Below are 26,884 nucleotides of genomic sequence, written 5' to 3' on the forward strand. Positions count from 1 at the left end.
GCCTCCAGGCTCACTGCTCAGTTACAATTTTATGTGAGAGAATGCTATTTTTTGATGGTAGAAAAAAAGTGATAAGGTCTTTTCATGGTGGGTCATGAAATTATAGCAAGGTAGGCAGTAGGGAATGCTAAGAGCAAACTACTCTTTTAAATGTCACTAAGACAAGACGATCTGGTCACTTTCTATTCTATTCTTCTCGAGTTGCACAATGGGGAGAGATTATTTTCAATAACATTATTATCTTATCCAAAGAAAATACAGCTGTGTTCAAATGAACAGAAGCTTTCTTGGGAATAGAGTGTGGTTATGCATGTCTACTCTGAGCATTAGTGTATGACAGAGATTTTAAACTGAATAGGACATCTGACACAGAAGTGAATAAGCAGCCTGGTGCCTGATGGTATCCAGAATGAAAAGCATGGAACTTAAATTTATAGACTGAAATTTGTTTTCTCCAGAAAACCATGAAACAATTCTTTTTTTCTGAGATTAGTAGTAAAGAACCTCCCCCCCAAATGAAACATTAAACAATGTTTAATATCCTTAGCTTTTCTTTAATATATCGAGACAGGGAAATTAAGTAGCTAGCTTTTGTTCTGATGCAGTTAGTCAGCTGTGGATTGCTAGTCTATCCCTTGGTTTAAGTTAATAATTCAACTACATCTCTTTCAACTATTCAATACTGCCTGCCAAAGGATTTGTAACTGGGACTGGAAAATATAAACTGTTCTAACTTCTTTTAATTAGAAAAATGCCATTAGAGCCCCAACTCAATGGATGATTGTGTAAAGTAAACAATCAGCATTATCAAGGGAGCAATTTGTAGCTTAAATATTTCTCAAATACTACTGACACTTTGTTTTGAGCATTCATCAACCTATCCAAATTTATTTTTTGAATAATTTCTGGAACTGGAGGCTGTTATTATAAAAACTCCAAAGTGAAAGAAGAATACATGCAGGCTCTAATTCCACATAATTGTTCACAATGGCTGGATTTACATGTCAGGCAAATCCACAGATAAACAAAATCCTGTTAGAATGACACTTGGCTTAGGATAAAGTGTGAATCCAATAATTAGAAATAAAAACTGGAAGGGGAAGCAATAAAGTAAATAAAGTTCAATTGAGATTTAGCCATATTTGGGGAAATCATAGATATGAAAATTTTAAAATCTATGCTTTCAATTTCTCTCTTCAATGAAAGGGAGAGGAGACAATGAAAGTTAATCAAAACTGCCAAAATCAAAGTGCTAATCCATCAAAATTGAATCATCTAATTAGATAGAGAAGAAAACTAAGTTCATGGCATCTGGCCCTCTCAATTCCTGGCAAATAGATGGGGAAGAAATGGAGGTAGTGACAGATTTTATTTTCCTGGCTCCAAGATCACCGCAGATGGGGACTGCAGCCAAGAAATTAAAAGAAGCTTGCTCCTGGGGAGGAAAGCTATGGCAAATTTAGACAGCATACTAAAAAGCAGAAACATCACCCTGCCAACGAAAGTGTGTATAGTCAAGGCTATGGTTTTCCCAGTTGCAATGTATGACTGTGAAAGTTGGACCATAAGAAAGACTGAACACCAAAGAATTGAGGCCTTTGAACTATGGTTCAAAGAAAAAGGGAACGGCAGAGAATGAGGTGGCTTGATGGAGTCACTGAAGCAGTCAGTGTGAGCTTAAATGGACTCCAGAGGATGGTAGAGGACAGGAAGTCCTGGAAGAATGTTTTCCATGGGGTCGCGATGGGTCGGACATGACTTCACAACTAATAACAACAATAACAATTAGATAGAGATAAGTAAAATCTGGGAAACTCAACTCTGACAACCAATCAGGAGCAAGATGCTTTCCTTCATTCTCAGATACACATTTAAAAATGGAGGAAACCAGCTCCAGTTCATTTTTGTTCTTTTGAATTCCGTCATGGGAAGATATCTGGCTTTCCACTCTGTCTCCTTATAGGTAAACATGAGCCATGACATGTACAAGGGTTGGAGAATCAGAAAATAATAATGTATGGTAGATAGTAGAAAATGTTTTCTGTAAAGGACCAGATCCTGCTTCCTTCTCTGACTTCACTGGTGCAACTCTGCAAGTCAAGAAAGTGTCAGCTATTGGATGGGCCAGTCCACCAGTAAGAAGGCCGCTGATAAGTTATCACCCAAGATCCCCCAATACTCAGCATATGCCTTATCCTGGGAGCTTAGCTGAAGCTTAGGCCTGAAGATCTACTCATCTAACCATCCATTCTTAGCTCATGGATGCATGATGGCTCAGATTTGGCCTGCAGCCCAGTGGTGGGTTCTAACCAGTTTTACCAACGGTTTGCATCATGCACACGCTTTGCGTGCGATCGCCACCGATCTTGCGCTTTGTGCAAGCGCATTCAGTAAAAAAACAGCTGAGGTGTGGCAATCCACTCTGCCGCACCTTACAGCTGAGCTAAAAACAAAAGAAATAAAAGTAGGTATAGAATGGGAGTGAGGACGTTCGGAGTGAATCGGTTTGCTCTCCTATTAAGATTTCTACTACCGGCTCTCCCGAACTGGGGACAACCGGTAGCAACCTACCACTGCTGCAGCCTATAGTAGTATGAGGGGAAGACTTTGGGGGACAGGGCAAAGAGATGCTGCTTAGGGAATGGTCAGATAAGAGACTGCATAGCCTATAACTAAATATCGGACAGGGCAAGAGAACTAGAAGGAACCCCCCTCCCACTTTTGTTTCTTGGGCTGTAAAGGAGACAGGAGGAAATTGTACTTTCAGACTTGCAAGATTCTGTTAATGTAGCTTTACAATGAAGTAGAAGTAGCATATCTGGTCATGTTTCCTGCCTGGTCTATCTGGTAAGGCTGACATTTGCTGACCCATGATCTAGAAAAATGTAGAATTAGATATGAATTGTGATCTTCTGTTTAGTTATACTATTGAATGATCAGAACACTTTCTTTGTTTCATTGGCCTTCGTTTTGTTTAGTTTTGCCTTCATTATGGCTGTATCTACTGTGTGTTATGCCTGGAAGATTAGCTGTAAGTTAAAGAAAGAAAGAAAGAAAGAAAGAAAGAAAGAAAGAAAGAAAGAAAGAAAGAAAGAAAGAAAGAAAGAAAGAAAGACATAAGTTATGATTTTTCTGCCTCTTTCTCTCTAATTGCCTTCAATCTTCAATTAGTTCCCTAATCTTAGCCTACACAGTAAATAACTTGTATTTTATTCTGACCTTAATAATTGCATTCTGACAGAGATTTTACTTTGCATCTTAACCACTCTGCCCCCTAACAAAATGCAAGAACTGAAAGAGAAAAAGACCCACTTTCTGCTTCTTAAAAGAAAGTTCAGAAGGAAAATATCTTCATAAAGAGTGGAGATGGTGGAAAATATGTACAAAAAGATACTAAGAGTTGCAACAGTAGGGATTATGGGGAAAAGTTGGGGACTCCACATCCCTGCATACATATGTGAGAATATGCATTCCTTTACAGTCCGCTTGAAGCACGACTAAATCCATATCCAGCTAAAATATAGAGTAACTATAGATTTCATTTTGACTGGGAAACTACAGATTACTCTAGCAAAATAAATATTGGTAGGTGGACAACATTTTTTATTTGTTGTGCTTTATAAATGCACAGATAATCCTCTATTTATGTCATAACGGGGCTTGGAATCTTGGTCATTGAGTGATTATTAAGTGAGATAAAATGTGACCGCTTGGCTCAACGATTGTAATCCCAGCTGTCCCAGTGATGGTTGTTAAGTGAACATATGGGTCATGCTGGAGAGATGTCCTGAGTCTCCCAGGTGTGGTGGAACTGGGAGTGGTCCCAGGCTTCCCACTACAACCATGAGGTCCAGAGACTCTCCCTTCAGAACACTGGCATCAGCTAGCATTTCCTTTTGGAATGGTATTCACTAGTGTTTTTTTTCCTCCTGAAAAGAAAAGAAGGGAAACGCCTCAGTGTGCTGGGGGAATCAATCTTAAATCCATTGCAACCTTCTATGTTCGCTTCCCCATTGACTTTCTGGGGAAACAGATTTCAAATGGCAATCACATGATTGCAAAGCATCTGTCTACTGGTTATAAATGTGAACACATTGCCCAGTGTCCAAAATGTATCATGGGACTGGGTGTATATGTGATATTTTATGATGACTGGAAGTGTTTTATGGGCCATAAAGCACTGTTCTGAGGCTGTTGCGAATGTGGACACTTGTTAACCAACCAGACATAAATTGAGGACTATCTGTATAAGATTACAGTCTGGACAAACTATTCCGTCACTCAAAGAATAGAATAGAGAAACTTCTGCAGATGTTTTGTTCTCTGCATAAATATTGGAACTTCTTTGATACCTTATTTTGAATTCTCTTTTGGGTTAAATTTTGGTAGCTATCATATGGAATATTTAATGTTTTTGTTGATTTTTTTCTATTAAGATACTTTCCTTATCTTTCTCTTTTTCTTAAGATTCATGATATAGTGAGTGTTTTTATTGTATTGTATATATGCAAAAGTTAATGAACTTATTCAGACATTCATTTATGTTTTATACAACATTTTCAGAACTGGGTTTTCACATTAAATACATGATCAGGTATGTGTTTGTTGCTAATTGAGTATTACAATTTATAAAATATTCAAGGCTTTTCTAGAGCTAAGTCCAGGCTTACATGTTCAAATGTACATTCATTAGTATTTTAATATATGAGATATGTGTACATGCAATGTGAGACTGTTAACTGAACTAGAACATGAATTACCTTGGAAAGGATGTTGTTTTAATCATTTATGTCTAATGTCATAGGGCCTAGCTATCTTCGAGACCGCCTGCTGCCACCGACAATCTCCCATCGACCCGTGCGCTCCCACAGAGAGGGCCTCCTCGGGGTGCCATCAGCCAAACAGTGCAGGCTGGTGACCCCCAGGGGGAGGGCCTTCTCTGTGGGGGCACCTACCCTCTGGAATCAATTGCCTCCAGAGATAAGGAGAATCCAAGACCTCGGTGCCTTCCGCCGTGCCCTTAAAACCTTCCTTTTCCAGCAAGCCGGGCTGGCCTAATTTTTTTAAGTGTTTTTAAGTGTTTTGTTTATTGTTTTTAATTAATGGGGCCAAATTTATATATGTATATTTTAACTGTATTTTAATATTTGTACTTGATGTTTTTACTTGGCTGTTCACCGCCCTGAGTCCTCAGGGAGAAGGGCGGTATACAAATTCAAAATAAAATAAAATAAAATAAAATAAAATGTCACATAATTAGATATGCTTTAGACCAGGGTTCACCAACCTTTCGGACCTCAGGGACCACTAAATTCATAATTAGTGGACCACTAATATGATCTGCTTAATGACTGGCTGGGTGGGTGTGGCTAGGTGGTCATGTGACTGGGTGGGGATGACCAACTTTTTTTTTTTAATTTGATTTATATGCCGCCCTTCTCCAGAGACTCAGGGCGGCTTACAATGCGTTAAGCAATAGCCTTCATTCTTTTGTATATTTATACAAAGTCAGCTTATTGGTCCCACAACTGGGTCCTCAATTTACCTACCTTAGAAAGGATGGAAAGCTGAGTCAACCTTGAGCCTTGGCGAGATTCGAACCTTCAGTAATTGCAGGCAGCTGTTCTTAATAACAGGGTGCTTTAGACCACTGTACTACCAAGGAACTTGATGTCACTCATGTCAAGGGGCGCCTCGCTGGCTTCTATTTGCCCCTCCCCTCCCAGCCACTCCTTGCCTGCCTGCCTGGGTTCCTTAGGCCCAAACAGGAAGCAGTTGTTGGAGCTAAGCAGCCACCACAAGAAAGAGTTGGCAAAACAGCTGGCTCAGTTCAAATTGAATCTGACTGAGAAGGAGGCTCAGCAGAAGCACCTCACTAAGAACTACGAGCATAGGCTTTCCAAGCAGAGGGAAGACCTGCGGGAGTGGACAACCAGGTACTGGCACCTGGAAGCTCAGTGGGCTGAGATGGTCAGCCAGTTCCAGGCCATGATACAGACCCAATGGAACAAGACCCTCCGGCTCTTCGCCACCAGTGGCACTTCCCTCCAGCCTTCGCCCAAAGCCTGCACCAGGAGGCTGAAACAGACCCCAAGTTGGAATTTCTGCCCCCTTCTGACCTGCACAAAAAGACCCCGAAGAGGGAGACTCTCTGCAGTAACACAACCATTCATTGCACGTATTCGGCCCAGGGGCCATAGTTTGAGGACTCCTGATTTAGTACAATATAAAAAATGCAAATAATTTTTCTTGTTTTGGTGGACCACCAAATTTTTCTTACGGACTTCCAGTGGTCCATGGACCAGCAGTTGGTGACCACTGCTTTAGACTATAGCAACAGTATATAATGTATATAGCAATGAAAAAGTATGCAAACTTGTCTACCAAAAGAGGACTTGCTTGAAAACACACATGCAGAAAAATGTGAAGTGTTAAAGTGAAACTCAGGTAGAATGAAATATCTTTAGAAGAACAAGGACTAATGCCTTGGCAAATAGCTTATAGAATAGAAGCATCAACCCACTCAGTTCCAGGAGCAATAGCAGAACCCCAATTAAATGATTGATGTGAAATTCTGAACAAGGATCCGAAGTTGCTGTGGTGCCAAGGTTACCAAACCTACCAGAACAATACAAAAAACTCTGGCTCAAGGAAGTCATTGACAGCATCTTTCAAAGTGGTCTTTATTAAAATCAATGGGTAGGCAGAGAAAGCAGCATAACAGATAGCTTTCTAAATTTCTTTGGAAATTGTATGAACTTGTTCATTATTATGGATGGCCTCACAAGGGTAAGAAGCTAAAAAAAATTCTGCCAAGGACATGAATATCTATCTAAATACTTTAAATGGGCAAAATGGATTCTAGGGGAACCTTGTACATTGGCCATGACATTATAACAAATGGATATTTTTATTTTAACCCTGTGAAATAGAATATAGTGCAGCTTTCCCATTGTATTATGGGTGGCAGGCAAAGACATTCACATTGATTCCTAGATTCAGAGTTTGAACAAAAGAAATATTTCTAAGATATATCTCAACAGAAGAATGAGAAGTGGGTAGCTAGTTATTTGTTTAAAATAATAATAGTAATAGAGGGATAGAAAATCATAGCTATTATGGATGTATTCTCCATCACTTATTCGAACATAGGTAATGTCTATGGAAAGTAAATGTAGCAAGATTCAGTACTCATCAAATAAATCTTATTTCTATAACTACAGCCAGTCCTTGACTGATGATCAGACATTTAACAACTGTTTGAAGATACAACAGACTGCAGATAGTGTGTGTTTATGGCCTGTAATGCACTTCTGACCATTGTCAAATATCACGCTAGTCCTTCCATATATTTCCCTGTTTCTAACTCCTGTTTTTGTCAGCTAACCATTAATAAAATAAATCCCAAGTCAAAAAATATTCAGTTTCTTTCTTTTTCTTAATTATAAATGTTAGCCTATTCATTTCTGCACATTCTAGAATTTTTTAATCACCTTTTCATCTGTTGGGATCTCTTCACTTTTCCATTGTTGTGCAAATACTATTCTAGCTGCAGTCAGTACATGTAAAATCAAATATACATTCCTTTTATTATATTTGTCTGGTAAAATGCCCAACAAAAATGTCTCTGGCTTCAAATCTATATATTGTTTTATCATTTTTTTCCCAGCGATGTATGTATTTTTGTCCAATATTTTTTCACTTTTAGGCATGTCTACCACATATGATAGTACGAACCAGGTGTCTGCTGCATTTCCAACATTTTATAGATTTATCCTTAAAATCTTTGCTAACCTTGAGGGCGGAAAGTGCCATCTATAAAATATTTTATAAAGATTTTCTTTGTATGCAGTAGATATTGTTTAGTTTATAGTTTCTATCCCATAATTTCTGCCATTTATCTAACTCAATTGGATAGCCAAAATTTTTAGCCCATACTATCATTGTCTCTTTTACTTGTTCATCTTCCATCTTAATACTTAACAAATAGCTATGTTTTCTTTATTAATTTTTCATTTGTCCCTGTTAATATCTGATCTAGTTCTGTTAATTCTCTATATAAACCATACATTTTAACATCCTTCTCATATCTAGATTTTATCTGCACATATGACCACCATGTTATCTCAATCCCTTGGTCATTCATTTCCTGCTTAGTTTTAAGTTCCCCCTTTTCATTTATGATATCTTTATATCTGGTAACATTCTCAATAACTTTTGGATAAAATCAGTGCCTCCATTGTGGAGACCCAGACCGGTATTTTCAAATAATGTTGTTCTTTAATTTTCTCCCATAGTAATAATAATGCATTCCTAATATAGTGTCTTTGGAAATAGCTACAGTATATATTTTGTTTTTTCCATAGCATAAAAAAGCATGCCAACCTAGCTCAAGTTCACGCCCCTCCAAGGTCAATAGTCTTTTGTTCCTCAAGCCAATTCATTCCTTCACCCAAGTAAGTATTGAGGCCTGGTAATACAATTCCCAATCTGGTAGCCCAAACCCACGTCTATTTTTAGAGTCTTGCAACATTTTTAAAATTATCCTTGCTTTTTTCCCTTGCCAAATATATTTTAATATTGTTTTATTTAATTCTTCAAAGTATTTTTTTCCAGTTTTATTAGTGTTGTTTGAAATAAATATAGTAATCTCGGCAAGATATTCATTTTTATAGGAGCTATTTTTCCCATCAATGACAATTGTAGAGTTTTCCACTTCTCTGAATCCATTTTAATTTGTTGTGACAATTTATGGTAATTGTCTAGTGATATAATCTTTTATATAGCTAGCTCATTATTATACCTTGTTTCCTCAGTTCTTTAATGCTCTGCTACTTATTTGAAAGAACTGAACCAGGTAGACTGGATTCATGTGTGAAAGAGTCTTATCAGAGTTCATCGTGATATTTTTAATAATTAAACCTTAGAATCTAAACAAATTACTGACTTCTCACTAGATGAATTTCTTGGTATTTTCTTTTAATTAAAAAAGACATTTCATAAGGAGGTGGAGGCCAGTGACAGAAGCCTAGGATTATTCTTTTTCTATATGTTCTCTCAGATATTCAATATATTCTTTACTGTTTGTTGCAGTCAGAGAAGATTTGGCATTTTTATGCACCTATCGAGTCCTTCCCAATGTCCTGAGATAAGCAGACAGGGAAGCTTGCTGATGTTAAAGGTAACATCGCAGGATGTAAGCTGTTCTGAGTAAAGCTGCCTTTTGCAATTGACTCAGTGATGGGTTGCTCCCGGTTCACACTGGTTCTATAGAGCCCTCCTGGCTCCACCCACTGACCCTGATGTCATCAAAACGCTTCTGCGCATGCGCAGAAGAGCGCGCATGTGCACGTGAAGCAAGAGCGTGCGCAGGCCCCTGTTGCGAATCGGTAGTAAAGGTAAGTAGAACCCACCCCTGAATTGATTGATGGTGAATTTGTCAATGCTGATGGTGTTCAAGAGATGCTCCAGTTGTTTTGGGATTGCATCCAAGGTGTCTATTACTACTAGTACTACTTTTGCTTTCTTTTGTCACAGTCATTCTATTTCTATTTTCTCTTATAAATTGTTTCTGTTGGTCAGAACAGAACCCAAATATTTTTATACAAACATCTGGAAGTCTGTTTCCTTCTATAGAAATAATATAAGGATATCTAATCTATTTCAAAATCTATGTTAATCAAGTAGCATGGTAATACAATTTAAAACTGCTGTTTATGGTAGCCTTTCTCTCTCCTGTTATATCTTTAATTTAATCTTTGGTTCTTTGTTGGACCACAGATAGTTTATTACCTGTCTCTCCTTGTTACTTACTATCTTATTTTTAACCTGAATTGGACTCATTTAAATGAGGAAGCCAACCTTGGCAGAATGCTCACTTTAATTACTGCAATTCTTTAAAACAGAATAAATTTAATTTTTTTCTCATCTAGAAATATCTGCTATCATGCTTTCCATTATTTCATTAATTTGATTTTTAAAAAAATATGTGTGTTTTGTTCAAGTAGATTCTCAAATGTTTGATCTTCTTTACAGCAGTTGCAGTTACTTGTTATTTGATACAAGTATTGTTTTTGTCTCTGTCAGATCAGTGTTTGTTTTTTCTAAATTAATCCAGTAGCCAGAAACAAAGTTACATGTCCCATTAATGGTATTAGTCTTCAGGTTGAGTAATTGTAAGAATACTGGTGTCAGGAAATCATTTCAATATAAGTTCTTGCATTACTAGTTTGACTCCTGGAATTTTGTTTTCTTGAAATTGCAAAAGATTCTAATGCCAATAATTATTAAGAAGGGAAAAGGAGACAACTTTCTCGTGTCCCTTTCAAATATAACATTGCTGTAATAAAGAGACATTTGTTTTATTTTTTTTTGTTCTTTATAAATACTCTGTATCCATACAAAAATGTTGAGCTGCCATCCATCTTTTCCAAAACTACAAACAGATCTACTTTAAAGAGTTGTAAATAGATAGTATATTCACATTTGTTTTGAAGGTTCTTTTAGAAGCAGTTATTAAGTGCTATATAGCCTTATCAAACCGACATGAATAACTTGAAAGAAATCAGTGTGCAAGCATTTTGAAAACAATAATAATGATCAGCAGTCAAGATGGATTTATCAAGAAGAGGTCTTTCCAGATTAATGATTAATGATTAATCATGTTCTGATTGGCAAACTTCCTTGATGTAAATAGACTATATCTTGACTTCACCACAATTTTTAATTAAGCATTCCATGACATTCTGACTAGCAAGCAAGTTAAGCGTGAGTTGAAAGGCATGAAAATTAAATGGTTACATATCTCACTCAAAAATATTTCTCCATCAGTGCTCATTGGTAGTTCATTATCAAAGTGAAGTAAAGCATTGAGTGAGATACCTGATGTAGGCTCATGGATGGCAACAGATCTAAAGAATATACTTTTGTTTTAATCAAATGGAAAAGTTTTTTCTTACCCCCTTGCCCCCCCAAAAGAAAATCGGCAAAAAACATCACTGCACTAAAGAATAAACCATTTTGTAACATTACAATGTTGTGTATCTTTAATTCTGAATCATTTCCTATTCCTTATGTTTTGAGATTTGCAGTTTTGTTTTCTATCTCTTATTCTAATCTCCAGTTTTTCAAACACTCTGTATTTTTAGTCCTATTTCTTTCTATGCTCTTATTTTTGATAGCCTATTTTTAAGCTCTTATTTTTGATAGCCTATTTGGACTAAGATATCTTAGGTGAAATTTCTCTTTTTCTCTGACACTTCTCCTTTTTTCTCAGGTCTTTTCACTTCTCTAGCCACTCCCTTCATCTAGTTGCTTCCCCAGATTTGGTAAAAGAGGGGAAAGGAAATAGAAAAAAATAATCACCTTTGCCTGGTGTATCTTCCCTACTAAAGTAGCCTAGAGTCCTCTCCCTTCTTGAAAACCAGAACCTCAGTCATCTTTTGTAGATGTCTTCTCTCTTTGGAGTGGAACTGCTTATTCAGTAATACTCTGTTCTCAGCTCACCAATACTGGTTCAAAACTCTGAAGTTTTGCATTTTGCACTAAGTTTCCATGCTGCCATTTTTCAGGCTCAATCACAAGCCATCTGTCACCAGTTTACCAACTAGAACCTCTACCCTAGTACAAGTTGCAACTTTACAGCTGCTTTCTGCTTCCACCCCTGGTTCTCCATCCATCATCATTTCTGTTGCTCCTTTGCCCATGTTCCTGAATCAGTTGTCTTATTTTCTTAATTGTTTTCAGTAACTTAGCTTCAGTTCAAATGGACAGTACCTCTGATACACCTAGATCAGTAGTGGGTTTCAAATCCTGTTGTTACTGGTCGCTACCGATCTGGGGCGAACCGGTAGCAACCCACCACTGACCTAGATGTGTGCAAAAAAAAAGATACTTGGCACCTTTAAGATTTATGTGAGAGGGCAGAGGTACTACTCTATAAGGGACCAGGATGCTTCCAGATGTAATTATGTCATAGCCATCTGGATGGGGAACTTGATAACATGAAAAAAAGTTACAGCCATGGTAACCTCAGCTGCCTTAGCCCTGGTCTACCACCATGTCACAGTTTTTAGTCTTGAATCATATATTGTTCAATGTATTTGTTTGTTTGTTTGTTTGTTTTATTTGATTTGTATACCGCCCTACTCCCGAAGGACTCAGGGCGGTGAACAGCCAAACAATAAAATAACATAGATACAAAAAATTTAAAAACCAGATAAAATCAAATTAAATCATTTTGGCCCAGACAAATTAAAACACCCCAATAATTTAAAAACAGATTAAAATTTACATATTTAAAAAGGGAAGAGATTAGGCCAAGCCCGCCTGATGGAATAAAAAGGTCTTCACAGCGCGGCGGAAGGTGCGCAGATCCGGGATCCTCCGTATCTCTGGGGGGAGCTCATTCCAGATGGTAGGTGCCCCCACAGAGAAGGCTCTCCCCCTAGGGGTTGCCAGCCGACATTGTTTGGCTGACGGCACCCGGAGGAGTCCCTCTCTATGAGAGCGTACTGGCCGGTGGGAGGCTATTGGTGGTAGTAGGCGGTCCCGTAGATAACCAGGTCCTAAGCCATGGAGCGCTTTAAAGGTGGTAACCAAAACCTTGAAGCGCACCCGGAAGACCACCGGGAGCCAGTGCAGCTCGCGCAGGAGAGGTGTCACATGGGAGCGCCATGTCGCTCCCATTACCACCCGCGCGGCCGCACTCTGCGCCAGTTGGAGCCTCCGGGTGCTCCTCAAGGGGAGCCCCATGTAGAGAGCATTACAATAGTCCAGGCGGGAGGTGACGAGGGCATGAGTGACCGTGCGTAACGAGTCCCGATCCAGAAAGGGACGCAACTGGCGAATCAGGCGAACCTGATGAAAAATCCTCCCGGTCACGGCCGTCAAGTGCTCTTCTAAAGACAGCCGTGAATCCAGGAGGACGCCCAAGTTGCGAGCCCTCTCCGTGGGGGCCAATGATTCGCCCCCAATAGTCAGTGATGGCATCAACTGACTATATTGGGACGTCGGAAACCACAGCCAGTCGGTCTTGGATGGGTTGAGCCTGAGCCTGTTCCTCCCCATCCAGATCCGTACGGCCTCCAGGCACCGGGACATCACTTCAAGGGCATCGTTGGGGTGATCCGGGGTGGAGATGTACAGCTGGGTGTCGTCAGCGTACTGATGGTACTCCACCCCGAAACCATGGATGATCTCGCCCAGCGGCTTCACATAAATGTTGAACAGGAGAGGCGAGAGGATCGACCCTTGCAGCACCCCACATATGAGGGGCCTCGGGGTTGACCTCTGTCCCCCTGTCAACACAGACTGCGACCGGTCAGAGAGAAAGGAGGAGAACCACCGCAACACAGTGCCTCCCACCCCTAACTCTTCCAACCGGTGCAGCATGATACCATGGTCGATGGTATCAAAAGCCGCTGAGAGATCTAACAGGACCAGGACAGAGGAGCACCCCCTGTCCCGAGCCCTCCAGAGATCATCAACCAACGCGACCAATGCCGTTTCCGTGCTGTACCCGGGCCTGAAGCCCGACTGGAACGGATCCAGATACGTCGTTTCATCCAGGTGCTGGGGGAGCTGTTGCGCAACCACACTCTCAACAACCTTCACCAAAAAACAAAGGTTGGAGACCGGACGATAATTTACCAACATTGCCGGGTCCAGGGAAGGCTTCTTGAGGAGAGGCCTCACCACCGCCTCTTTCAAGGCGGCAGGAAAGACACCCTCACCCAACGAAGCATTTATAATCCCCTGGAACCAGCCTCATGTCACCTCCCGAGAAGCCAGCACTAACCAGGAGGGACACGGGTCCAATAAACAAGTGGTCGCGTTCAGTCTACCCAGAATCCTGTCCACGTCCTCAGGGGTCACAGGATCAAACTCATCCCAGATAACATTCTCAAGACCTGCCCCCGTCCCTCCCCCTGAGACTACCCAGTCGGAGTCCAGATCTTCCCGAATCTGAGTGATTTTGTCATACAGATACTGAACAAAATCCTCGGCTCTACCCTCCAAGGGGTCCTCCCGCGCTTCCTGGTGGAGCAGGGAACGGGTCACCCTAAACAGGGCAGCCGGGCGATTATCTGATGATGCAATAAGAGCAGCAAAATAGCTACATTTTGCTGCTTTTATCACCACTAGGTAATTCCTAATATGAGATCTTACCAGTGTCCGGTCAGATTCAAATTAATTATTTATTAATTCCTTGCATAACAAATTTAAGGGAATGTCTAGAAAACAGTTATCTATCTATTTATTTTAAGATTTACAAAGTCACTCAACTCAGGCAATGTGATTCATTGGCACACAGTAATAATAACATTAATAATAAACTAACAACAAGCAGTTGATCTATCAATGCAACAGTAAATGCTAAGGTGTAAAATGGTGACTAAGCACAGAAGGAAGCAAACCTTGGGGGGCGGGATTCCAATTAATTGAACCCCTAATGCTGGGGAAAAGCAAGATCTTAAGGGCTTTCTTAAAGGCGAGCACAGTTGGGTCTCTTGTATATTGGGTGGGGGAAGTTGTTCCAGAGAACAGGGGCAACCACTGAAAAGTCACACTTCCTAGAGCCATAAAATGAAAAGTTTGAAAGGAAGGAATCTGGAGACAGGCAGATGTTTTGGAGAGTAGGCAGTCCCTCAAATAACCTGGTCCTTTGCCATGTAGGGCTGTCAGTGTAACCACCAACACTTTAAATTGCACATGGAAGTCTGTCAGGAGCCAGTGCACCTGTCAGAATAGTATTATATGGGCATGATGAGATAAACCCATAATTACCCACAGTGTTGTATTCTGAAACTTCCGAAGTCCCATATAAAGCACATTGTAATAGTCCAGTCAGGAAGTGACTAAAGTGTGGTTTAACCATAAGCAGGGCCTCCCAGTCTAAGAATGGGTGCAACTTAGTGCAAACATGGGTAGGATAGCATGCGTAAATACGTTCAAAATTATAGCATGTTAGAAAAAATAGGTGGAAAATAGTAGAATAAAAATTATTATAGACAAATGAAAAGTTATTCATAAAGATGAAATGCACAATTGTAGATGATGGAGACCAGAGGTGGGTTGTACTTACCTTTACCTTTACTACCGGTTCGCAATGGGGACGCGCATGTGCAGAAGCATTCTGATGATGTCGGGGTCAGTGGGCGGAGCCTCCTGCCAGTTTTACTACCAGCTCTATAGAACCGGTGCGAACCGGGGCAACCCACCACTGATGGAGACATAGTTTGGTAATAGTAAATTATGAAATACTGAGCAGAGAGGAAAATACGTTAACTAATGCAATTTTAAACTTTTATCAACTGAAATGTAGGAAATGATCAGAATCTTAGGAAATGAAAGTTTTACTTATTATTTACTCACATTAGTCCTGTTCTGTCCTGTTCTGGAAACCACACTATCAAAAAATTACAGAAAAAACTGGAATGTTTCAGAGAATAGCAAAGGAAATAGTCAAGAGACTTGAAGTCAAGTCCTATAAAGAGAGAGATGGAATAAACTCAATTTGAGAAGAGATGACTGAAGGGGTGATATGATAACACTCCATATGCCTGAATGGATGTCATAAAGTTCAAAATTCATTTTCTATCATTTCAGGCAGGCCACAAAGCAAAATTTTTAAGTAAGAAGGAGGCAGCTTCTAACCCAATGCTATATAAAAAAATCTTTATAATAGCAAAAGCAATTCAGTGATGGAACCAGTTATCTAGATTGATGGTGGGCTTCGCTTTGCTGGAAATGTTCAGAGAAATGCTGGAAAAACATCTGCTGGACTTGCTTTAAACTGGGTTCCTCATCAAGTATTTATTTGATAATAAATAAATAGTAGGAGGCTGGACTTCATCACCTCTTTGAATTGTAGGATTCTGTAAGAAAATAACTAGCTAAATCAAAGCAATCACACACAAAAAAATCAAAACACAATATTATTTATTTTCTTTGGTCAAGCTATTTGGAAACCATTGAAATTTAGCAATGTAAAACTTGTAATAGGATCCATTTTGAAAATTTATTTATTTAAATAAATTTTATTTATTTAAATTTATTTATTTATTTATTTATTTATTTATTTATTTATTTATTTATTTATTTAAGGCAGATGTATAGATAGGGTTGTTAAACATTTGAATCAGGAAGTCAAGGGTGCCCTATAACTATTTCTTTTCTTTTTTTTCTTTTGAAAGAAACATTAAAGTACCTTTCTAGCTTCCTGTGACATTTCTGCTAAGATTTTCATGATAAATTATAAGTATAGTTCAAATGCTAAGTATTCTTTATTGTGATAAATTATAGAAACTAGGACTACAATTTAAAAGCCTGAAGACATTGCTTATGTTGGTGTCACAGGACACAAAACATTGAACAGTTACCAAGCTTTCATACATTAAAGGTCAACTAACTAAGACAAACTATTTTGCAAAATTACACCGCTTCTTTTTGTATTTCCTAAATGCAAAACTTGCTTTTCTGAAATAAAATGAATGCGTTTGCTCAATGGTTTGATGGCTATCATACCTTGAAGGGAATTTATGGGTATTACAATGAAGATAAAGATGATAATCCTATAAATATGACAACTTGGAATGAAATACTATTGACATCTCAGCTCAGGGTAAATACAGTACCATACAACTTAGCTCGGGGTGAATGTGGCTAAGATTAACTGATTTTTTTCCCCCCCTGAATGTTTGAATTAACAACATGGGCATTTACGCAGCATGCTAACTATCTTGTCTATCAGAGGTTCGTGCAATTATGTTCTTTGGGGTTATGTCAGCTTTTCTTGGCAAATGCCCATGGAGAGATGAATTCAACCAAGGCCCTGTCTAACTAAAAGCAATATTTCTTTGAATGCCATCTCTACTGTTTGCCAATTAAAACCAGTCATGTTTGTACCTCCCCTGCAGATCTGTGTGATCTTTGAGTGCAACTTTAGAGTTATTACATCAAAGACACAGCAAATTGTTCTATAATTCACTTTACAAATTCTGCAAAGACTGCACAAAAAATGGCTTAATGTCTACAGAAGGGCAAGCATTTATCTTGTATAGATATTAACATCTTTGTTTGTAGGGAGGGAGGGTTTTTTTTTTTTAATTCTTCAAGCAACAAACTTTTTGCTGAGACTGATAAAACTGTTTATAGTAAATTGTGCTCCCTCTGTGCTCAACACCTGATTTCATCTGCTGCCCTGCAAGAGATGTCAACTCCCATGATACCCTGCGAGAATTGCTAGGCTCAGCTGAAAACAACTCAGTTGCTTTGACACTGAACATCTGGTATGGTGTTTATTTGTTCTATTGCTCCTTTTAAAATGAACATGAAATATCAGATGCCTCAGTAAAATTAGTTTTCTAGCTATCAATGCCTACAGCTAGTTTAATAATCTGTTCAGTGGATTTGTAGCATCAAGCAATATTACTTCTGGACTTAAAATAAAAGCAGGAGGGAGCAAGAAAGGCATTGCTTGGATAAATTTGATGAACCATTTTGCATAATTGCACTTTTGAAATCAACAAGCAGCGGGCATTTCAGAAAAAGGAATTCCCTCTCTATTTATAGGGAGTTTGGCTCAGGCATTAGAACTTGAGTAAGCGATAAAATTCCAAACATCCTATATATCGGGATAATATAACCTTTTAATTAAAAAAACAAACTTACTGCATGTAAAGTACATTAGTATGGGCTGACATAGCAAGTCTGAAGTCAATAGAAATTTGGCCAGATAATTTGAAGAGAATGTATTCCTTTGTTTTTCATTCATACTGTTGAAATGATTTGAAGTAATCATCTGCATAGTCCTTCCACTTTGCCATGAGTGCTGTTGAGTTTTTGAAGAGTTGAGTTGTTCTATTGTTCTATATCTGATTTTTGTCTTCCCTCTCAAATATTTGTTGAATTATTTCTACAGACCAGGACCTGTCCATGCACAATTCAAACCCAAACAGGAAGGAACAGAAGTACCATACCCCAGCCAATCAATCAATCAATCAATCAATCAATCAATCAATCAGAAGGAAGGAATGGAATGGAATGAATTTCCTGTGGAAAAAAATGTCCATAGTCTGAAATATAGGCAAATCTGGCTTTCTTTTATGGAACATTGCCTGAAATACAGAGTCAAGTGTATAAAGGTTGTAGCTGTTAAGGAATACTGTTCAGATTTCCTTTAATTGCAGATGCTTTCCTTAACCACACAGACCTCTAGTTCATAATATATTTTTCTTTTCTTTTTATGATCCTGTAATCCCTTGATTCAGGGCAACTGAATGGAGCTGAACATTTACTGACTGGATGCACTTCCTTATGCTTATGCAGAGATCACAGCAGATATCTTCTCATTGCACTCTGACAGAGAAACATCTGTTGCTCTGGGTGGGAAGTGAGCATCTTCACCTCTAGGCCACTGTGCCGCTCTTAGTTTATGACAGAATAAACTGCATATATTTTCAAGATAGCAATTAACACAATACTTTGGGGCAGGTCTAGCCATATTTTCAAAACCTCTTGGAGGTCTATTAATATGGTAAGTGTTATTTCTATTTTTTTTTAAAAAAATATGTGCCACTTGTATGATATGGGAAAAAATTAACTATGACCTTTCAAGTTACAAAACTGAATTTAAATTGGGAGCAAGTACATCTGAAATTAGAACTAGAAGGAACATTTTTATTTATTTATTTATTTATTTATTTATTTATTTATTTATTTATTTATTTATTTATTTTTAATTTGATTTATATGCCGCCCTTCTCCGGAGACTCAGGGCAGCTTACAATGCGTTAAACAATAGCCTTCATACTTTTGTATATTTTTACAAAGTCAGCTTATTGCCCCCACAAAGTGGGTCCTCAATTTACCTACCTTAGAAGGAGTTCCAAAGCCAGATGCCTAAGTTGAGAGAAGATGTTATATCAAATGCCACAATCAAATGAATTGTGGGGTTGCCTAACAGAAAGCTTAAGATTTGACTTATAAAATTATAGCATCGAGTTGACCATGCTCACTCAGTCACATGACCGATGCTACAGAGACAGGGCAACTTCCTATGAACCCCCCTCGCAATGCCCTTGGGCTGACAAAATAAAAACCCATCTAAAGATTGTGACTGCCTGTCTAGCCTGCCTGTCGAATGCTGGCAAAAGCAGGTTAGGGGAAAAAAAAGAGAAAGCTGATGGAAACACCCAATTTTCCTCCTCTATTGGGCTGTCTGCATCATGCTGGATTGGGATGTGGGGGGAGGAGCAAAAAGCCTACTTGGCTATTCACCAGCACGATGGTGAATCTCTCTCTCTCTTTTTTTTAATTTGATTTATATGCCGCCCTTTTCCGGAGACTCAGGGAGGCTTACAATGTGCTCAGCAATAGCCTTCATCCTTTTGTATATTTATACAAAGTCAGCTTATTGCCCCCACAACTGGGTCCTCAATTTACCTACCTTAGAAAGGATGGAAGGCTGAGTCAACCTTGAGCCTTGGCAAGATTCGAACCTGCAGTAATTGCAGGCAGCTGGTCTTAATAACCAGCTTAATAACAGGCTGCCTCTTCAAGCTTGCCAGTTCGGGCATTGGGAGCTTGAGGAATAGATTGTTTGCCCTGAAGTCCGTCTGCTGCTCTTCCAAGCCCAGCTCTGTTGCAGCCGAACATTGGCCAATTTTCTTCCAGTGCTCATTCAGAAAATCTCAGAAGCGGCAGCATATTGCATGCTTTTCACTCCAAGCAGCCCGGACTGGAAAACGCATGGCTGGGGTGGAGGAGCAGTCCTTCTTAACAAGCTCCAAACTGTTGCTGCTGCTACAAACCCAGCTCTGGCTGCAGGTATGCGATTGTGAGGGCAGGCTTTTCCAAGGCCGGTCATAGAGAGAAACAGAGATGAGTGCGCCAGAGTACCGGACTTCCAGCACTCGTGCGGGGAACCCAGGCTTGCAGCAACAGTTTGGAGCTAGTTAAGAAGGACTGCTCCTCCACAGCAAACACGAACACATCTCATGGCGCTGGGTCTGAACCAGCTGAATATGACCTCTGCAGTGGTGGGATTCAGCCAGTTCGCACCTATTTGGGAGAACCGGTTGTTACCTTTCTCAGCAGTTCAGAGAACCGGTTGTTGGAAGAAATCTTATTTTGTTTTTTTCCACTTTACAGGGCTAATCCTGTAAGGAAGGCAGGAAGGAAACATTCTGGTGTTGTTTTTAGTCTAATCTTTATTGCCCTGCTTACAGAAACTGCCTCTCTGGTTAACCCTTATTACAATGTAACAGCTAAGGCGAAGTGCCCATCAATGTGAGTGATGTTGAGTTGGCCACGCCCACACAGTCACATGACCACTGAGCCACACCTACCCAGCTGGTCATTAGGGCAGATAACCAGTTGTTAAATTATTTGAATCCCACCACTGCACTTCTGTTAGTGTTATATACTTCTAGGATATAATACCAGTATTTTATCCTTTGGTAAGTTCACTTAAGAAAGGTTTCAATAACATGAGGCAGGAAAATGGGAAATGACTTTTCCATTGGAACTGGGTTAATTTTTCAGAAATTGAGTTAAAGCTGAAATTTTTTTGTAACTGAAAAGTTTCAAAGAACCAAGTGCTGGCTGAGAGCTAGTACAATGCGTCAAGTCTAAGTAGGCCATCAGTGGAAATGCTGACTTAGACATTTTTTCTGAAGAGCTCCTGCCACATACAAAATTATGACTTCCTAAATAAATAAATAAAAATCTTAGAAGTCTTATGCCATGCAATAGATAAAGTTAAGGTTGTAGCTTTTTTTTTTTTTTTGCTCCAAGATTTTCTAGTACATGGGGTCATAATTAAGCTCTAACAATCAGTTCTTGAACCTAATATAAAATGTTTCTTTCCAGCACTTTGAGCAGCCACCTTGTATTCTGGGTTAGAAGTTCCATTTATAAATGTTAAACAAGTTATTTGTCAAAAGCTAATAAATTTTGACAGAGTATTAAAAATGACTGGTGCAATTTTCTACTTCTAGGTGTCACTGCTGTCAGATTAAATTGTTTTCAGGTATCAGGTCTGATTTCTTTCTTGTCAAAAATTATTCTTAAATTTACTTTCTCAGGAAGATAAACAAAATCAGGGAAGTCAGAGTGAAAAAAAACCCACCAGTCTTTTATCCTTTGGCAAGTTCATTTAAGAAAGGTTTCAATAAGATGAGGCAGGAAAATGGGAGATGACTTTTCCATTGGAACTGGGTTAATTTTCAGAAATCGAGTTAAAGCTGGAGAATGTGAGATACAATACAATTATTGTGCTACTAATGCGGTGCACATCAAACCCCATGAAGGAAATTAGAGCTGCTATGAGTGAAGAGTACACATTGCTTTTAAAGTGCCAATATGATTTTTCTCTGCATTTTTTTCCTTTAATAGGCACATAGAATTCCCCTGCTGGCTTAGCTGTGTGTGAAGAGGAGATTTGTCCTCAGATACAAAATAAAAATATTGCTTTTTAAAAATAGAGTAATGAAATAAAGCCTACAGCCAGTAGTTTAGCATCTGAGTACACCCTTTGCATGCAACAAAGTTTTAGGTTCAGTAGCATTTTAGGCGGTTGAGTGGGGAGAAATACGTACTTGTTCTTAGAAAGCCAAAAGCCTGCTTATAAATTTTGCTGGTTACGGACCAAATATTTCAAGAACAAGTTATCCAGTTAAACAACAATAACATGTTAATAATTAATTAAAAACAAGACAGTCCTAATCATTTCTCCATACTACATGGTTAATCGCTTTCATCCTGTCTCCATATTCATCTGCAATGTTAAAAAAATGTGCAGGGATTTTAATATTTATATCCTACTTTCTCGGTATTGTATGTATTCCAGAATGAGCCGAGTCTCTTCAACTTCAGCCTCAGATCTAAAACACCAAAGTACATGGAGATCTGTAACTAGAAAAGTTCTATGAGACTAAGAGTGATATTTTATTCCCAGCCTTATTCTTCTGTATTTTCTCCCCATCTCTTTTTTGGATTTGTCATCTGAACAACTTGAACTAAGATTATTTTGTATTACCATCTTCTTAGCTTGCAATTTTCTGTTGTGATTCCTGTTTCTTCACTAATTTCAACTATTCTGAATGCTACTGAGTTATACTCTTCAGCTTTTTTAGTAGATTAATGAATGTCAAATTTCTCATGGTAGGGACATTGTTTCTGGCTTCCCAATTTTTCTTGAATTACAGCCCTTCCCTCAAGCATTAACTGAACATCTGTGTCAGAGTTAATACTCCTCTCTGCCTTAATTGCATAAACCACAAATTTTAAACTGACATATATCAGTAGGTTAAAGAAGTCATTGAAGATATAAGAATTCTCTTCTTCTTCTTCTTCTTCTTCTTCTTCTTCTTCTTCTTCTTCTTCTTCTTCTTCTTCTTCTTCTTCTTCTTCTTCTTCTTCTTCTTCTTCTTCTTCTTCTTCTTCTTCCCTCCCCCTCCTCCCCTCCCCTTTTCTTCTCCCTAAGTATACCACATACCACAGCTTCCCAACTTCTATCATATACGTTTTTATGGCATGAATACAATGAATTGGAACTGCAGAATCAAACATAATTATTTTCAATTTCAAGTCCTAAAGAGGGTTTTTTTTTTCCTTCTGCAAATCTCAACTTTAAAATCTCAGCTCATTAAGTCAAGCAAAAGTTCTTTGAGTGACTTATTTTGTCACCATCTTTAGAAAACAGTATTGTACTGTAAATAGAAGAACTGGGCTAATTAAGCATTTGACAGTTAGATAGCCAGTGCCCTTCCTGTATTTGTATTGTAAACGCACATAATGGATCACTTGGTCTGTGGCTTTATTTTGGCATCTGTGAAAGTTACTAAGAAAAAATCTTTAAGGAAGAAAAAACAATATTTCTTACTAACGAAAGAAAAAGAACACAACTGTAACTTATTTTAAAACAATAAGTTTTAGTTAGAAACTATCAGTAAATTTTCTTCCCCAAATTGGGAACTTTTACCATGATTTTCTTAACTCCCCTTCTTTGTACTAATTTTGTAACATTTCTAACCAGAATGCAAATATTGACACATTTGCCAAACTTTGTCTTCTTAACATGTTCTGCTGTGACACAGTAGCTGGCCATGACTTTGAGAACTAATTTGTCCACCAATCCCCCATTCAGAATACTTTTCAGTTATTCCAGAATTTATTTTCATTAAGCCTAATCTCCCACTAGAAAGGGCTATGAAGGGTGTTTCTTTCCCTTCTAGGAGCATTCAAATAAGAAAAAAAAAATCCTTTTCTAGCTGTGAAAATTTACAGATTTAACTTGTATTGTGAAGAATCAGCTTGTAAATCTCAATGCAGATATAATAATGATATTAAACAACATGAAGATATTGACTGTAATGGAAGTGTCTGCAATCCTTCAGGGAGGCTTGCTGAGACCTCAGTATACTCTCTTTCATGTCCCAGACTGAGTAGTTCTCCTTAAAGGTCTGACTAAATCAGTGATGGGTTGCTCCTGGTTTTGTCTGGTTCTTTAGAACTGGTAGTAAAAGTGGCGGGAGGCCCCGCCCACCCGACTGGATGTCATAATTGACGATCTGCGCATGCGCAGAAGCATTCCCATTGCGAACCGGTAGTAAAGGTAAGTAGAACCCACCCCTGGACTAAATATGTCAAAAACAGAGGGTATATTGAAACAACAAACACTGTAAAAAAAAAAAATCAGGTAGCCTTTTCTCTGTCTACTAAATCCTTCCAATAGATTCAGGTCTTCAGGCTCTCTGGACTGCCTGAGTTTATTCTACTCCTCTTCTTGACTGTTGAAACCTTGCTTTTCTTTCAATGGACAATGTCATCATTGTTGAAGCTTCCAGTTTCTCCCACTATCTATAGCTAATTAGCTAAATTATTAAAAAATCCTTTGGATCTTTTGCCTACGTCAAGTTGCCCTTTGTTAGCTGTAGGGAGTAGAATCCCAGGTAGGCAAAATGCTGCATGAGAAAGAACTTTTCTCTCTCTATCTCTTACTCAAAAGTAGTATTTCTGGTGTAAGGGAATACTGTGCTTTGCTAGTTCCAAATGTCCAACTTTTCCTCTTCTCCTCTTCTATAGTTCCGTACCCCAAACATGTGTGTTTTAGGTGGGTCTAAGCTTCCTAGGCTCAAATTCATTTCTTGCCTCTCCATTCTCCATCTTGACTATTGGCAGCCTCTTGTCCTATCCCACAATAGCTATCTACCTATCAATTATTTCTGAAAATTCTGTTGATTGCATCCTAGTAACTTTCCTGACTCACAACAGCTTTACTGCCACCAACTGAGTTGCATTTATGTTGGTTTTTCAATCTTTCTGAAAGATGATCTGAAAAAGGATGCTTGATGTCCCTACTGGTTTAAGTTTTCAAAGTATGGGCTGTTCAAAACTCCTTAAACATATTTCAGTAAAAGGTGCCCATCAACACTGTATTTATTCTTAATATTCATTCATTATATTTATACTATTAAGGGAAGAAAGAAGACAGATTTATTTTCCTTTGGACCTGAAGAGTAAATCAGAATGGAATGACCAGGAGGAACCAGGAATGGGCTTTTTCTTGAGGTCCAATTATTCACTGCATGTTTACCTCCCCCTGCTTAATAGCATACATAGCTAGTTGAAACTTTCTCTCATCTCTAATGCTGAAAAATATCTGTTTACTTTATTTTTTCCTTCCAAAACATTTTGTTGTGTTCAATCATTCTTACCAATCACAGTCTTTGACTTCTATTGAAATGAAAAATAATTGTACTTGCACGCCAAAGGCTAGCATGATGACAACAATTATGATTAACTGAAAAGCATATTTGTTCTTCTTTGTTCACTCTGTAGAATTTGTATTATAATATTGTGAACTGCCATTTAATTTAGCAATTGGGAATTAATTTTCTCTTAAGGGTCAGTAATCTGTTGCAGATTATTGCATCCCAATTGGTGGGCAGTAAATGAAGAATTAAAAACTAAGCAAAGTAGAGAGCCAATCACTATATACTTGAATTGCTACTTAACTTGAGAAGCTTTTCCTGATAATGGTTCATCAACACTTCCTTCCATAAGTTTGTTTGCTATTTTAAAAAAATTAAGAAATTTATTTGCTTAATATATTATTTTTTAAAGACCAGTAGACTGAATCTGATGTGTCTATTTGATTTACTTCACTCAGTTGTGTTGCCATTGACTCCTTCCTTCCTTCCTTCCTTCCTTCCTTCCTTCCTTCCTTCCTTCCTTCCTTCCTTCCTTCCTCCCTCCCTCCCTCCCTCCCTCCCTCCCTCCTTCATCCTTAATCTAATTTTTTGCCTGCTCCATTGGTTTCTAAGGCTTTACTTTTTTAAAGAAGTTGTTTTTAAATCTGGGAGAGGTTTCTTCTGTCCCTAATATTGTATATTCATTTTATATACAAAAAGTGTGACATATAGAATCCCCACTGCTGCTGCTGCTGCTCCTCTTCCTCCTCGGCTCTAATTCTCCTTTGGCTTGGTGTCCTTGGGGAGATATTAAAGTCTAAAGGTAAATCGGAAGGATTTATGGCAGATTATACCAAATGCTTGTGATTTAAAGAAAAAGGGTAATTCTACAAGAATGTTCTTTAGCAGATTGTTTTTTGAGAACGAGTTTCCATTTTAAACTCTGAAATAAATCTCATTTCATTTTAAGAACTGTATAATTAGGAAAGTACATAACAGTTGGAATGAACATTTAACCCCTCTTTTAAAGTGTTCGATAGTCCTGTTGAATATTTTTAGACACTGGTTTTAATAGTCTTATGGGATCTTCCTTCTTCAAATTGAAATTGCCTCATCTATTTCAAAACTTTTGTTTGCAACTTCTAAACTCTTAATTCCAAGGGTCATAGCCTTATAACCTCAGTGAGTGAGTAAATGTGAGTAAATATTAACTGTTTGAGTGAAGCAGATCAGGGATGTGGACACAATACTGTTCAGACAATAGCCCTGGGCATATAGAACATGATTGTTGCCATGAAACATAGTGGCACAGTGGTTAAAGTGCAGTATTGCAGGCTAACTCTACCTACAGCCAGGAGTTCGATCCTGACCAGCTCAAGGTTGACTCAGTCTTCCATCCTTCTGTGTGGGTAAAATGAGGATCCAGATTATTGGGGGCAATATGTTGACATTTGTAAACCACTCAGAGTGCCGTAAAGCACTATGGAGTGGTAAATAATTATACAAAGCTGACTTTGTATAAAAAAGAACACCGCTGGGGGGGGGCCCCGAAAGCCCTACTAAGCAGGTATATACAAAAGTATGAAGGCTATTGCTTAACGCATTGTAAGCCGCCCTGAGTCTCCAGAAAAAGGCGGCATATAAATCGAACCAATAAATATAAGTCTAAATGCTATTGCTATGAGTCGCTTCTCCACTCCAGATAATGTTGGTAATGGGGAAGAATGGGTTCAAGCCCACTTGTTTGCAGTAGGGTTCCTTATTGTGAAACTTTCTGTATGAACTAAATATTTGCTGATTAGTTTTCTTATTAATCACCTAGACCACCTTCTAACATTATCCAGCCATCACTGAGGCAATGTAAAGCTCATTCCTATTACATACTGTTCTATGAATACAAGAATTGGATGAAGCTAGAGAAAACTCACATATAGTAATTACTTGCAGTAGGGAATCTTTAGCCATTTCAGCTGTATACTTATTTAGGGGAAATGACTGAAGGCTCCTTAGTACAAGTAATTGTCCTCTACCATGACATCAGTGGTAAGACTTGGAAAGGAGGGGGTCTCAAACCTGCTACTCAGGTTTGAGGTGTACATGCAAATATTTTGCCTGAAGGGCTGAAGTTATATTGGCAGCACTTCATTTATGGAACCATCCCTTCATCTTCTACCCACCTAAATCTG

Source organism: Pituophis catenifer, unplaced genomic scaffold, assembly GCF_029215685.1.
Source record: "Pituophis catenifer annectens isolate HBS135680 unplaced genomic scaffold, rPitCat1.0.hap2 SCAF_3, whole genome shotgun sequence".
In the NCBI taxonomy this organism is placed as follows: Eukaryota; Metazoa; Chordata; class Lepidosauria; order Squamata; family Colubridae; genus Pituophis; species Pituophis catenifer.